We start from the raw sequence: 15,309 nt of genomic DNA on the forward strand, positions 1-15,309 counted from the left end.
CTCTGTCTTGTTTCTCAAATTCCTCATATCAGTGAGATCATATGATACTTGTCTTTCTCTGATTGACTTATTTCGCTTAGCGTAATACCCTCTAGTTCCATCCACGTCGTTGCAAATGGCAAGATTTCGTGTTTTTTGATGGCTGCATAATATTCCATTGTATATATATACCACATCTTCTTTATCCATTCATCTGTCGATGGACATCTTGGCTCTTTCCACAGTTTGGCTATTGTGGACATTGCTGCCATAAACATCGGGGTGCACGTACCCTTTCGGATCCCTACTTTTGTATCTTTGGGGTAAATACCCAGTAGTGCAATTGGGTCGTAGGGTAGCTCTGTTTTCAACGTTTTGAGGAACCTCTGCACAGTTTTCCAGAGTGGCGGCACCAGCTTGCATTCCTACCAACAGTGTAGGAGTTCCCCTTTCTCTGCATCCTCACCAACATCTGTCATTTCCTGACTTGTTAATTTTAGCCATTCTGACTGGTGTGACGTGGTATCTCATTGAGGTTTTGATTTGGATTTCCCTGATGCCAAGTGATGTTGAGCACTTTTCCATGTGTCTTTTGGCCATTTGTATGTGTTCTTTGCAGAAATGTGCCTGACCAACTTTAAACCATACATCCTGTGCCACAGGTCTGCTGGGGATGAATTCTTTCAGTTTTACTATGTCCAAAAAAGGGTTTGGTTTGACTTCGTCTTCAAAATACTTTTGCTGGTGTAGAAATGCAGGTTGACAGCCCCAAACTTCTGCAGGGCTTTGAGGATTGCTGCACTGCTTGTCTGGCTTGCATCGTTTCTGGGAGAAGTACTCTGTCATTGTTATCTGCATCCTTGTGTACATAACACGTTTTTCCTACCGACAGCTTTTAAGATTTCTCTTTGTCACTAATTTGAGCAATCTGTTTATGACATGCCTTAGGCTCTTCTCTCTCTCTCTCTTTTTTTTCCCCTGCTTGGGGCTGACTGAGCTTCTCAGACCTCTGGGTCCAGTCTGGACATTGTGGATCCTGGGGATGTCTACACTTTGCAGGACAAGCTGCAGCCCCCCTGCCCACCCTGCCACCGCAGGTGCGAATGCTATTTTCTAGTTGCCCCAGACACGCCAAATGTTCTCAAGGGCAAAATCATCCCCAGTTCAAACTACTGGCTTAGAGTTTTTATCAGATTTGGAAAATTTGGTGTGCTATTTTTTCCATAATGCTCCCCTCTTCTCTGCTCTCGCTCAGGGTCGCCAACGGGATATGCTCTAGTCTGACTAAGTCTGCCCCATGGCTCTGATGCCACACTGATGGTTCTTAGTCTTTCTACTTCATGTTTCACTTTGGAGTTTCTACTTCTGTTTCTTCAAGTTCACCCATCTTTTCTTCTGTATTGTCCAATCGCGTATTAATCCCATCCAGTGTATTTTTTTTTAAGATTTTATTTATTTATTTGACAGAGGGAGACACAGCGAGAGAGGGAACACAAGCAGGGGGAGTGGGAGAGGGAGAAGCAGGCTCCCCGCAGAGCAGGGAGCCCGATGCGGGGCTCGATCCCAGGACCCTGGGACCACGACCTGAGGCGAAGGCAGACGCCTAACGACCGAGCTACCCAGGCACCCCTCCAGTGTATTTTTTATCCCAAGCATCGTACTTTCATCTTGAATAGTTTGATTTGGGTCTTGATTATATTTCCCCTCTCCCTCCTCACATGCTTGCTCCTTCTTGAACATAAGGAATACAGTTATGATCATTCATTCAATGTTCCTATCTGCTAGTTCTGATATCTGTGTCATTACTATTTTTAATTTTTACATTTTTTATTAACCGACTTTTTTTCCCATGGTGGGTCATATTTCCCTGCCTCTCTGCATGCCAGACACATATTTCCCTGCCTCTCTGCATGCCTCACCTTGTTGGGTGAGGGCTGTTCTTGGATTCCCGCGAACATGAGTGAGGCTTCTTCGGGGATGCCGTTGAGTCACTTACACAGTCTGAACTTCCCAGGCTTGCCCTGAAGCAGTGCTCTGTGGGGCCAGAGCACTTCTATTCCCGGGCTGCTTCTACTGCACCACCGAGGAATGCCCTTCCCAGCACCCTGCCCGGCGAGGGAGAAGCATGTCTTCTCCTTTGCCTGATGGAGTGGGACTGCTCCCAGCCCCGCACATCTCAGTGATAGTCCCCGGCTCCCGTGTGGCAGCTCCTCTGCTCACACACCACCCGGAGCTCAGTGCTCCAGGTGACCCTCCATCCTCAGAACTCTCCCCCTCCCTGCCCTCTACCCTGTGAGCCCCGGGGAGTGGCTGCCCCCACTCAGGTGGACCACCTGCCTCCCAGGGGGCACGCTGGGTGTCTCCCCAGTGTGCTGCAGTTGCTGATTTTCACCCGAGAACTGGTGTCAGAAACAACTGTTTCACAGAGTTTGTCTGTTCTTGTGTTACTCCATCTTGGAAGCAGAAATCATTCTTTACACACTGAGTTTTAATATAACTTTAATTTCTACATGACTTTTTAAAACTGTTTCATATTTCTACTTTTCAAAGTATTTATATATAGGGGCACCTGGGTGGCTCAGTGGGTTAAGCGTCTGCCTTGGGCTCAGGTCATGATCCCGGGGTCCTGGGTTCAAGTCCCACATCGGGCTCCCTGCTCAGCGGGGAGTCTGCTTCTCCCTCTCCCTCTGCCCCCTGCTTGTGCGCTCTCTCTCTCGTTCACTCTCTCTCTCACTCACTCTCTCTCTCAAATAAAGAAATAAAATCTTTTTAAAAAATAAAAGTATTGGGGCGCCTGGGTGGCTCAGTTGGTTAAGCGTCAGCCTTCGGCTCAGGTCATGATCCCAGGGTCCTGGGATTGAGCCCCGCGTCGGGCTCCCTGCTCCGCGGGAGGCCTGCTTCTCCCTCTCTCTCTCTCTCTCAAATAAATAAATAAAATCTTTTAAAAAATAAAATAAAATAAAATAAAAATAAAAGTATTTATATAGAGAGATCTAGGTTCTTTTTTTTTTTTTAAGATTTTATTTATTTGACAGAGAGAGACACAGCGAGAGAGGGAACACAAGCAGGGGGAGTGGGAGAGGGAGGAGCAGGCTCCCCGCTGAGGAAGGAGCCCAATGTGGGACTCGATCCCAGGACCCTGGGATCATGACCTGAGCCGAAGGCAGACGTTTAACGACTGAGTCACCCAGGCGCCCCGAGAGATCTAGGTTCTAAGCACAGTTTTAAAATTAGGCATGGCTTTTAAAATCTGACAGCTTTAGTACTTTTGTTTAAATGCCTAAAATGAGCAAGAGGCGTGTGCAATTAGGTTTTGGCAGACCCTAGTATAGGAAATAAATTGTGAGTATTTTTGGGTTGAACAATCATCTTTTTACAGGTTAATATATCCCATTTTTAATGTCGAACCTCCATAAAAGAATTCTAGATGAATTCTGCAGTAGTGTGCACCTTCTTTCTGGGATGCACACCGTTTGCTGCCTTCCTTCCTGACGTGCCCATAACTGAACTTGTTCCACATGATGCGCTAATGGCCGGCCTCATGCGGCGCAGGAGCATCACACTTGACTTTGAAGAGCATCACAAAGCAAGACTCCGTTCTGTATTACTTTAAAGCCCCAAACTACACATTTACTCTTAAGCTAAAATAAAATGCAGTGTTTTTGTGACGGTTTTAATAAGTGCAGCTAGAGTATGATTCATTTTTGAAGACTACAGACATAATAAGGAAACAAAAATAAATCAAATGAGCAGTCTCTGCCGGACCATTTTAGTGGGGCAGATAGTGTTTGAGCTCGCTCTCTCTGTCCCCCAATTACCTAGTTTTCTACATTTTCCCAGTTATCTTCTGTCTAGATTTTGGAAAGCAGAGAGAAGTATGAAACTTTTAATTGGGAAGGAACACTCAAGAATATTGATAGTGGGGCGCCTGGGTGGCTCAGTCGGTTAAGCGTCTGCCTTCGGCTCAGGTCATGATCCCAGGGTCCTGGGATCGAGTCCCGCATCAGGCTCCCTGCTCCGCGGGAAGCCTGCTTCTCCCTCTCCCACTCCGCCTGCTTGTGTTCCCTCTCTCGCTGTGTCTCTCTCTGTCAAATAAATAAATAAAATCTTAAAAAAAAAAAAAGAATATTGATAGCAATGATAACAAACCCCAGGGGCCCAACAAAATTCAGTTCAGATGCTGGATAATTTGCTCAATAAGAGCTGTTGACAGAACTTACTGGAAAAACAATCTCTACGTTGGTAGCTTGACTAGTCCTGTTGGTACTGTCTGAGCGGCCGGGTGTTGTAGGTGAGACCTGGAGGACCGTCCCCGTCTGGGCTGCCGCCTCCCCTGATTCAGATATGAGAACTTGAGGAGTTTAGGTTTCCCCTAACTAGCAATGAAGTAGGGTTTTTCTCATACTTTGCTAATAGTTGGAGTCATCTGCAGTTCAAGTTTTATACTGGACCTGGTTTATTTTTCCCCTTAGGTCCAACCGGTAGCATGTGGTCTTATGGAATCTTCAAAAAGCTAGGTTGAATGGTTATAAATTAAATCTGTGTATTAAGTTCTTTCTCAGAGTCACTGAGAAAACACGTCCTGCATTAGAAATACAGCATGGTAGGCAGTAAATCCAGTGGAGGAAGAGCAATAGCTCATTCCTTTCCTGTGTCGAGTGCAGTCCAAATGCAGAGATGCGTGTTGACGGCCATGCAGGCATCATGCAAACCCTCCTGGTCATCACTCCGGCATCCAGCTCGCCCTTTGACCCCGGCTTGACCCCCGTCACCTCCTACTTTCTTCTCCAACTTTTCAGCCTAAATTCTTCAGCTCAATGTGGACTATGATATAAGATGACCCTGTTCCGTTTGAAAAGTTAAGAGAAAAAAATTTGGCATATGTCTCATTTATTCCTTTCAGGTCTAGTGAAATTGGATTCTTAATTATGTAATATTCAATCCGAGCTTCATATCTGTCCAACATTTTCTTATGGAAGTCTAAAATTTGTTAGAGTGTGACTTTATTTATTTATTTAGTAACAAGATCCCAAAACCCTAACCTCTGCTTTGTTTTTCTCCTCTGCTGGGAGATGTCAGACTAAAGTTTTAACTCTTGTGTTAGTAAATGATCGTTTAGCCTTTTCTCCATGTGGCCCACGCTGGTGTTGGGCCCTCGTGCGACGGGGTCCCGCCCCACGTCTCCCCTGGGGTGCTCCTCTTCTCTCGGTCTCTGTGGTCTGACACCGTCTGGGTCCTCTGGCCCCCCTACTCCTCCCTCCCGCAGCTTCTTCTCTCCCACCTCCTGACAGACGGTACTCAGTGCCCTGCGTTCCTGCCCTCAAGGTGCTGCGATCCCTTCTGAGCGGACGCGCCGAGCGTTTGATGTGGGCCCTCGTCCTCGCTCTGCCTAGCGTCTTCCTCTTGTGGATTGTGGATTGTGGCTGTGTGCCCGGCTGCCGTCTCGCCGCCGTGTGTCTGACCCGGAGTCACTTCTTCTCTCTGCCATCCTTGTCCCCAGCTGAAGCCCCGCGGGAAGCAGTCAGGTTTGTGTTTCCCCTTGTCCGGCCAGCTGCCTGTTCTGCTTTGGGACATAGCTCTCCTCCGTCCCTTCAGGACCTCACGTCTCGCTGGAGGGACACAGCCACCTCGAAGCCTCCGAAGCCCCCCGCTCGGACTGCAGATGGCCCACACCCTCCCCTTCCCCTGCCCTTCCCGACGACACCGCCACTCACGCACAAGGGGCCTCTCGCCCCGAGTAAGCCTGACCTGACACCTGTCTTCATCCTGTTAAAACCAAAATTCAATTGAGGGAAGTTGAGGATCTAACTGACTTCATTCAACAATTCGGGAATTGGGAAGCTCCAGGGGGTACAGAAAAGGAAATGTTTTTGAAGGCAGGACAGGAAGTCATAAACAAACGAGTAAAAGAGATCATTTCAGGCAAGATCACTTCCCTCTGGGGGACGAAAGGGTCTTATTAGGTAGATTACCTCACCGTGCTGACCAGGGAGTTCCAGACGGACTGCATTCCTGGGGCGGTTGGCACTGCAATCAGGGTGGAGATGAAGCCCTGGTTTGGTGACGAGGCAGCACCAGGGACTCCAGTGGGGCCTGCGGTTTTCCTTCAGCAATGCCTTCGCTCACGCTGTGCTCTGACCTGTGTTCGTCTGTGGCCGTCATGGAGTGAGAAAGAAAGCTGTGCCTTCTGAGTATTTTAGAGCAGCGTGGACGAACTGTCCGTGAAGGACCAAGTCGCAAATATTAGGCTTCGACGACCCCATGGCCTCGATCGCAACTACGCACATGGGCCTTGTGTGCGGAGCGGTGTCACGCTCACGGCTGGCTGTGGCCATGCTCCAGGAAGAGTGTCTACAGACACCCACGTCTGAATTTCCTAGACTTCCCGTGGGCTGTGTGATGTTCTTCTTTTAGTCTTTTTCAATCATTTCTCGACGTCAGAACCACTTTAGCACGCAGGCAGTAACAGAACAGGCGGGGGCCGGCCGGGCAGGGAGGGGGGAGGAGGAACAGAGGGAGGACGCAGAACAGGAGTGCAGGTGTCCCGCCATCCGAAAGTAGAGGGTTCCCATGAAACTTCTGAAAATGCCCCAGACCAAAAAATAAACCCGTCTAAGGCTTTTTCTGATGCTTTAGGACACATCTTGCTAAATGGAGACTGTTCGCGGCTCCGGCGGCTGGACGCTGACCCGTCGAGTGTGGTCCCCGGGAAGGAGCTGGTGGGGCCGCTCGCGGGGCGCGCTTCCTCCACAGCAGCTCGCTGCAAAACAGACATCGGTCGCTATTTTTGCCTTTTGACTTTTCTCGTAAAAGTGACAATTCTCGGGCGCCTGGGTGGCTCAGTCGGTTGGGCGACTGCCTTCGGCTCAGGTCGTGATCCTGGGGTCCCGGGATCGGGTCCCGCGTCGGGCTCCCTGCTCGGCGGGGAGCCTGCTTCTGCCTCTGACCCTCCCCCCTCTCATGTGCTCTCTCTCTTAAATAAATAAAATCATGGGGCACCTGGGTGGCTCAGTTGGTTGGGCGACTGCCTTCGGCTCAGGTCACGATCCTGGAGTCCCGGGATCAAGTCCCGCATCGGGCTCCCTGCTCAGCGGGGAGTCTGCTTCTCCCTCTGACCCTCCCTCCTCTCATGCTCACACACTCTCTCTCATTCTCTAATAAATAAATAAAATCTTTTAAAAAAATCAATAAAGTCATCAAGGTGGAGCATTTTGGGTAATACAACCATTAATACAGAGGGCAGGGCGCCTGGGTGGCTCAGTTGGCTAAGCGACTGCCTTCGGCTCAGGTCACGATCCTGGGGTCCTGGGATCGGGTCCCGCGTCGGGCTCCCTGCACGGCGGGGAGCCTGCTTCTCCCTCTGACCCTCCCCCATCTCATGCTATCTGTCTCTCATTCTCTCTCTCAAATAAATAAATAAAATCTTTAAAAAAAAAAAGTGACAATTCTCTTCAGATTTCTTTTGTTTAGTGAAAACAGGTACTAGTGTAATCTTTGGTAAAAGCAAACTGGCATATTACAAACTTTTGTTTGTTTTTTTAAGATTTATTTATTTATTTGACAGAGAGAGAGTGGGAGAGCACCAGCAGGGGGAGGGGCAGAGGGAGAGGGAGAAGCAGGCTCCCCGCCGCGGAGCAGGAAGCCCGGCAAGGGGCTGGATCCCTGGCCCCTGGGATTGATGAGGGAGCAGAGGGCTAGCTGAGGACAAAGCCCGAGCTGACACCCTGTACCCGCCCCACCCCACTCCTGGGTGGGTGTGTGTGATATTCTTCCAGGAAGTTCCAAACTCTCTTAATGTCAACGCCTTACTAGCGGGGTAAACAGCCTCAACTTGACAAGGCAAGGTCTCTGGTATCTCGTAGGTCCTCTTTAGCATATGAAAGTTCTTTGGAAACCTCCCTTTTTCCTAACTACCCCCAACCCCATAGTATGCAATCAGCCACCCCTCGCAGCCCGGGGGCAGCAGCTCTTTCTGCCCTCGGGTCCTGTCCCCGTGCTTTAATAAACCACCATTTTGCACCAAAGACGTCTCAAGAATTCCTTCCTGGTCGTTGGCTCTGGATCTCAGCCGACCAAACCTCACCTATATTCCAAAACCACATCAGGATCATGACCTGAGCCAAAGGCAAATGCTTAGCAGATGCTCCACTGACTGAGCCACCAGGTGCCCCCTATTGCAAACCTTTAAAAGGCAGAGACGCCTGTATATAAACTATCTGTCCACCTGTGAAAGAAAGGGTCCCGGAGAGAACTAATTGACAGCTCTGACCGTATCACAATGCTTTCCGAATATTTATGGAGCCCAAGGGTGCGGGCACAGGCTTCCCTCCCCACCCCCTCTTTTCTGCTCCCTCCCCAGCCAGCCCACCACAGGGGGCTTCTGCTCTGCCCCTCCATGCTTCACCGGGAGCTGCCAGATCCCTGCCTCAAAGCCCTCAGCAGCCCCCGGCTGAGAGGGGGCTCCAGGCCCTGTCCCTGAGCAGAGGCCCTGCCTGGCCGCGGCCCACACCCCTTCTGCAGGGCTCACCTCAGCCGCCACTTGTTCAGGGACTGCCCTCCTGTCCCACCTGCATGGGAGCCCTCTCTGCCCCTGGATCCCTCTCTGCCCCTGCAGCCCTCTCTGCCCCTGGATCCCTCTCTGCCCCTGCAGCCCTCTCTGCCCCTGGGTCCCTCTCTGCCCCTGCAGCCCTCTCTGCCCCTGGGTCCCTCTCTGCCCCTGCAGCCCTCTCTGCCCCTGCAGCCCTCTCTGCCCCTGCAGCCCTCTCTGTCCCTGGATCTCTCTCTGCCCCTGCAGCCCTCTCTGCCCCTGCAGCCCTCTCTGCCCCTGGATCCCTCTCTGCCCCTGCAGCCCTCTCTGCCCCTGCAGCCCTCTCTGTCCCTGCATGGGAGCCCTCCCTGCATGCTTTGTGGAGTGGTGGCACCACACATACCTGCTTTCTTGTGTATCTGTTTTCTTCTCTTTCTCAGCGACTCCAGCGAGCCCCTGTAGAGCACAAGCCCCATGAGAGCAGGGCCGGGGTCGTCTTGCCGCCGGCTGCATGCCCGCACCCAGCACAGTGCCTGGTGTGTGAAGGGAAAGGCAGGGCCAGGCCCACGGAGCAGCCCGGCCAGGGACACAAGCACCGGGCAGACCTACGTGGACAGGGCTCGGGCTCACCCTCAGTGAAGCCATGCGCAGTGAGTACTAGGTAAGCATGCAATGACTACCCTGGGAATCACAACCTGGGCTTGGCGGGACGACCCAGGGCCGCTTTCCACGCTAACCGGAACTTGCTTCAAACACTGAGAGGACAAGCCTTCTAGAAAACCGACGACCCAGAGCCCTACCGTGATCTGTTCGACCTGTGTAGCCCCCGCGTGGACCACGCTTCTCTGGAAAGGATGGCTTCGAGGATCGGAAGAGGGGCGCCCCGCAGACGCTTTTCCTCACTCACAGCAGGTGAGGCCGGTATGGGCAGAAGGCGTGAGCGTCAAGAATGACGTGTGCGCTGTCTGGTAAGGAGTATGTGTGCAAATATGAGCAATGGGCTGCGCCGTTTCAGCGATTGCACTTCGGCAAGGAGTGCTCTTATATTTGCATTGCAAACTGGTATCGCGCAGTTAAAGATGAACAGTAACACTCACGCTGTAATTTTAAAGTTTCTGTGTTTACAGTGACATTAAATAGCAAATACAAAACAGAAGGGAACGGGGAAGAAAGGACAACGGTCGGTATTAGTGCCTCCACATCTTTGTTGCTGCTTGCCGATGAGTCGTGCCTTTCACTTTGCAGTGGGACCGGGATGAGGTAGCAAGCCCCAAACGTGGGGCAGGACGAATGAAGTCTGGAAAGCTGCTAGTGGAGGTAACACCTGACCTGGGTCTTGAAATGAATAGGAGTCTCCAGGCAGAGCAGCCATTCGAGAGGAGCAGAAGGAAAAGCAAAGCTCCCACCTGGGCGTATAAACACGTGACTTTGCCCGCTGTGTGATACTGTGATTTGTAAGAAACATATACTTGGTCTTTATCCACAGTTCCTAGACCACAGCTCCCAAACCTTGGGATTTCCTGGCCGGTAAGAGCAATGAGAGTGTCTGTGTTACAATGTTTGGTCTCGTGTCCTCAGTTCCAAAGTCACGTCACAGCCATAAAGGTGAAATTGTCTTGTTCTTCATAACGAGCCCCTTTCCACCCCACGTGGGTTTCTGTTAATGAGATGACTTTCAGGAGGCACATGAGGATGGGGCTGATGCGAACCGACCGTGTGACTAGAGCTTTGGAACTTTCCGTTCCGCCCTTTAATTTCTGGGGACGGGAGAGGGATTGGAGGTTGAATCTATCACCAATGGTCAATGCGCTTATCAATTATGCTTAGCTGATGAAGCCTCCATAAAAACCCCCAAAGGAGGGGAGTTAGAGAGCTTCCAATGTTGGTGAACCAGAATGCATATGTGCCCCTGTGCCCAGCTGTAGACTCCGTGAGGACAGAAGCTCCTTACTTCCTACTACTTATCTCTTCATCTGGCTGTTGATTTCTATCCTTTAAGATACTTTGTAACAAACTAGTAATCTAGTGAGTAAATGGGTTTCCCGAGTTCTGTGAGCTGCTCTAGCAAAGTAGTCAGCCCCGGGATGGGGACGTGGGAAGCTCTGATTTACAGCCAGTTGGTCTGAGGCACAGTTGTGATTGACAGCTGAAGGCGGGGCAGTTTTATGGGACTGAGCCCTTAACCTGTGGGGTCTGGGGCTGTCTCTGGGTAGACGGTGTCAGAATTGAGTTCAATTGTAGAACACCCCATCAGTGCAGGTAGAAAACCTCCCCTCAACACAGCATTTGAATTGGTAAAGGATTGTTAGCTGCCATAACAAAATTCCATAGATCAGGTGGCTTCCACAACAGAAGTTTATTTCCTCAGAGTTCTGAAGGCTAGGAGTTCCAAGATCTAGGTGCCAGCATGGCTGGTATCTGCTGAGAACTCTCTTCACTTGTAGAAGACCACTGTATCCTCACGCAACAGAAGACAGAGACAGAGAGAGCTCTCTGGTGTATCTTCTCCCAAAGGCTCATCCCATCATGAGTCATACTCACAACCGCATCTAAGCCCAAATATCTCCCAAATGGCCTCATCTCCAAATACCACCACACTGGGGGTTGGGGCATCAGTATATGAATATGGGGGCACAATCCAGTCCATAGCAACATGCACGAGATGTTTGGGGAACGGCGAGTAGGTCTGTATGGTGAGAATAGGTACTGAGTAGATAGAAGCGAGAACAGAACTAGTGTCAGGTTATAAACGTTCTGCACCGTGCTAAGATTTAAACTTCACATAGCAAATAGAAACCCTTGAAGTACAATCAGATGTGTTTTAGAATGAAACTGGCAGTGCATGTAGATACTGCTTAAAGGGGTATTATCCAGATGTAAAGGCCCCGAGAAATAGAAGTCAGCTAAGGCTGTAGTCTGGTTCCCAGGAACAGGGTGAGCCTGGACGCTGGGGAAGGAGACCGGGATGCAGATGGCATATTCAAGTAGTCTGTGTATTTAAGATGTTCTTCCATGAGTTTGGATCTGATTATTTTCAAGGTAACCTTCCTAAAGGTTTATTTTCATCCACCTTACATGAAATACACAGACTCTGGCTGGTCTCAAAAGCAGAAAAAGGGCTGTTCAAACATGAACCAAAGGTAGTAAATGCTCATGAACTGTGTTGGTCTTAAAGCCTGTGTTTCTTTCTTTCTTTTTTTTTTTTAAAGATTTATTTATTTATTTGAGAGAGCGAGAATGAGAGACAGTACATGAGAGGGGGGAGGGTCAGAGGGAGAAGCAGGCTCCTCGCTGAGCAGGGAGCCCAATGCGGGACTTGATCCCGGGACTCCAGGATCATGACCTGAGCCGAAGGCAGTTGCTTAACCAACTGAGCCACCCAGGCGCCCCAAAGCCTGTGTTTCTAATGGATGAAAGCACTACCTGGTGTTTTAAAAACTGATATAGTAAAATGATTGTAAAGTTATATTCTGATAAAAGTCAGGAAATATACCTGCTGGACTGTTTAGTGAGACTGTTATAGCAGCAATCAGAAAACTGGACCTATGAGTTGCAGGTGATGGGAATGTGTATCTGGAAAACCCATGAGAACCAAATCTAATAATCAGCGGGGCAATTCAGGAAGGTCATGTGGTACAACAGTAACATGTAGGCACCAATAGCTTTCATAATATAAATAACATATTTAATACATGAAACATTCCATTTACAAGAGTGAATAAGAATAATACCTAATAGGAAACGTAACAAAATGTGCAAGACGGTGTAGTGAAGGACTAGGATCAGTGGGCTTGGGGTGTTCAAACCCAGCACATTTCAAAGAAAACAATGGCCCTTGACTGGCTCTTGGCAGATAACCTCTAAGCCTTGGGAATATCTGGTCCGATAAGGATATCTATTTACCTGGGGTGTTGGGCTGTGCTAGATAGTTTATGCTAACAGTGTGATTTATGGTGACTGCCTGTTTTTCTTTGCCTGGGGCTCTGGGCCATGCCGTGTCAATCTTCTCTCTGGAGGGGCTGAAGACGGGTAGCTAAGGTGCTCCATGCCTACATGACAGACCTGCAATCAAATTCCTGGGCACCAAGGCTCAAGTGCGTTTCCTTGATTGGCAACACTTCGCATATGTTGTTATTTATCATTACAGAGAGAATTAAGTGCTGTCCCTGTGACTTCTCCGAGAGAGAACAACTGGAAGCTTGCATCTGATTTTTCCTGGACTCCCCCTATGTATTTATTTTCTTTGCTGATTTTAGTACTATTTTTTAAAAAATATTTTATTTATTTGACAGAGAGCGAGACAGCGAGAGAGGGAACACAAGCAGGGGGAGTGGGAGAGGGAGAAACAGGCTTCCAGAGGAGCAGGGAGCCCGATGTGGGACTCGATCCCAGGACCCTGGGATCATGACCTGAGCCGAAGGCAGACGCTCAACGACTGAGCCACCCAGGCGCCCCTTTTTTTTTTTCTCTAAGATTTTATTTATTTGACAGAGAGATAGCGAGAGCAGGAACACAAGCAGGGGGAGTGGGAGAGGGAGAAGCCGGCTTCCCACCAAGCAGGGAGCCCGATGTGGGGCTCGATCCCAGGGCCCTGGGATCGTGACCTGAGCCGAAGGCAGACGCTTAACGACTGAGCCACCCAGGCGCCCCTTCTTTGCTGATTTTAATCTGTATTCATTAGCTGTAATAATTCGTAACTGTGATGTAACAGTTTCTCTGGGTCCTGTAAGTCCTTTCAGCAAATCATCAAAACTGAGGGTGGCCTTGGGGATCCCTGACACAGTTGGCGTCCTAAGTGGGGTTTGCTGTACTGATCCTGACTTACTGAAATGTGGTGAAAGTGTTCTTTGGGAAAAGGAAGCGTGCCTTTCATCTTTGGTATTCGGGTAGCTACTGAGTCACCTGAGGTATGAAACAGTAGCTGTGCTGTGATCGATTACTAGACATAAAAGTTACCAATGGAATTTAGGACTGATAGACCCACCTCCTGAGAAGTTGCCTCCCTAGATATGTAAGGGAATTCAAACAAAAAGAAACAAGCTAAATATACAACTCTTTGGTTATTGTTGTCTGCATGGAGAGTGGGTGGTCCTTCCAAAGGCCTGACAAGATGGCAGAAGTGAGCAGAAGAAGAAGTGCATCTTTCACCAGTTCACCTACCACGGCATGGACCTTGGCCAGCTGCTGGACATGTCCCCTGAGCACTTGATCCAACTGTACAGTGCTCGGTAGTGGCAGAGGCTGAGCTGGGGCTTACAGAGGAAGCAGCACTCACTGCTGAGGCACCTGTCCAAGGCCAAGAAGCAGGCTCCCCCATGGAGAAGCCTGAGGTGGTTAAGATGCACCTGCGGGACATAACCATCCTGCCAGAGATGGTGGTCAGCATGGTGGGTGTCTATCACGGTAAGATCTTTGACCAGGTGGAAATCAATCCCAAGATGATTGGCCACTGCTTGGGTGAGTTCTCCGTCACCTATAAGCCTGTGAAGCATGGCAGGCCTGGCGTTGGGGCCATTCACTCCTCGAGGTTCATCCCTCTCAAGTAGCCTATTTGGCCAATATCAACACAGACTTCTCTAAAGAAGGAGGAGGAGGAGGGGAAGGAGAAGAAGAAAGAAAGTGAAGGAGAGTGTTCAGTGGGGGACCTCACGCTGTGCCAGACTTGGATTTCAGCTGATCTGAGCTATGGCTGCTAGCTTCTAGAATGCTACCAAAGGGAAAATTATGTTGGAACAATAGATAACAAGCACTTCTAAGACTTCTGTCTACCAAGAAGGTAGTCCAGGTGGCAGGGGAACAAAATTAAGAAATTACTGAAACCAGGGAGTATAATGTGATGGAATTGTCCCATAATGTGGATTGGGGTCATCAACTTACCCTTTTAGGTCTTTTTTTTTAAATTTATTATTTATTAGACAGAGAGAAACAGTGAGAGAGGGAACACAGGCAGGGGGAGTGGGAGAGGGAGAAGCAGGCTTCCCGCAGAGCAGGGAGCCTGATGCGGGGCTCGATCCCAGGACCCTGGGACCATGACCTGAGCCGAAGGCAGACGCTTAACGACTGAGCCACCCAGGCACCCACCCCCTTTTTTGGTCTTATAGATGCTAAGACAATTAGAATAATCCACAAGAGTATGGGGAATGACAAAGAGGATTGTCAAGGGACTTTCCGCAGTAGCATGGAAATCTTTTTTTTTTTTTTAAGGTTTTATTTATTTGTCAGAGAGAGAGCGAGCGAGCACACAAGCAGGGGGAGCAGCAGAGGGAGAGGGAGAAGCAGACTCCCCGCCGAGCAGGGAGCCCGATGCGGGACTCGGTCCCGGGACTCCAGGATCACGACCCGAGCCGAAGGCAGTCACTTAACCAACTGAGCCACCCAGGCGCCCCAACATGGAGGTAATTTTTTTTTTTAAAGATTTTATTTTATTTATTTGCGAGAGAGAGAATGAGAGACAGAGAGCATGAGAGGGAGGAGGGTCAGAGGGAGAAGCAGACTCCCTGCCGAGCAGGGAGCCCGATGCGGGACTCGGTCCCGGGACTCCAGGATCATGACCTGAGCCGAAGGCAGTCGCCCAACCGACTGAGCCACCCAGGCGCCCAAAGCACATGTCTTAATGCAGCATTAGTGGAGGTTGGGTGTGGACCAATGGGAGCCTCTGCCAGTCCCCCCACAGTGAAAATCCCTGAAAGAGTCTGCTCTATTTACTCTAGTTTGGAGGAACTGGAAAAGCCAGAAGGCAGATGATGATGAGAACTCTGAGCTTGAATCATTGGGGGTGATGGTCCAGCAAAGTAGTTGTGATC

General features: G+C 49.8%; 1 pseudogene; it reads left to right on the forward strand.

The window, feature by feature from the left end:
- The first annotated feature begins 11,159 nt into the window (after positions 1-11,159).
- LOC110584355 lies at positions 11,160-14,052 on the forward strand (annotated as a pseudogene).
- Positions 14,053-15,309: the final 1,257 nt, after the last annotated feature.

This window comes from Neomonachus schauinslandi, chromosome 13 (genome assembly GCF_002201575.2).
Source record: "Neomonachus schauinslandi chromosome 13, ASM220157v2, whole genome shotgun sequence".
Lineage (NCBI taxonomy): Eukaryota > Metazoa > Chordata > Mammalia > Carnivora > Phocidae > Neomonachus > Neomonachus schauinslandi.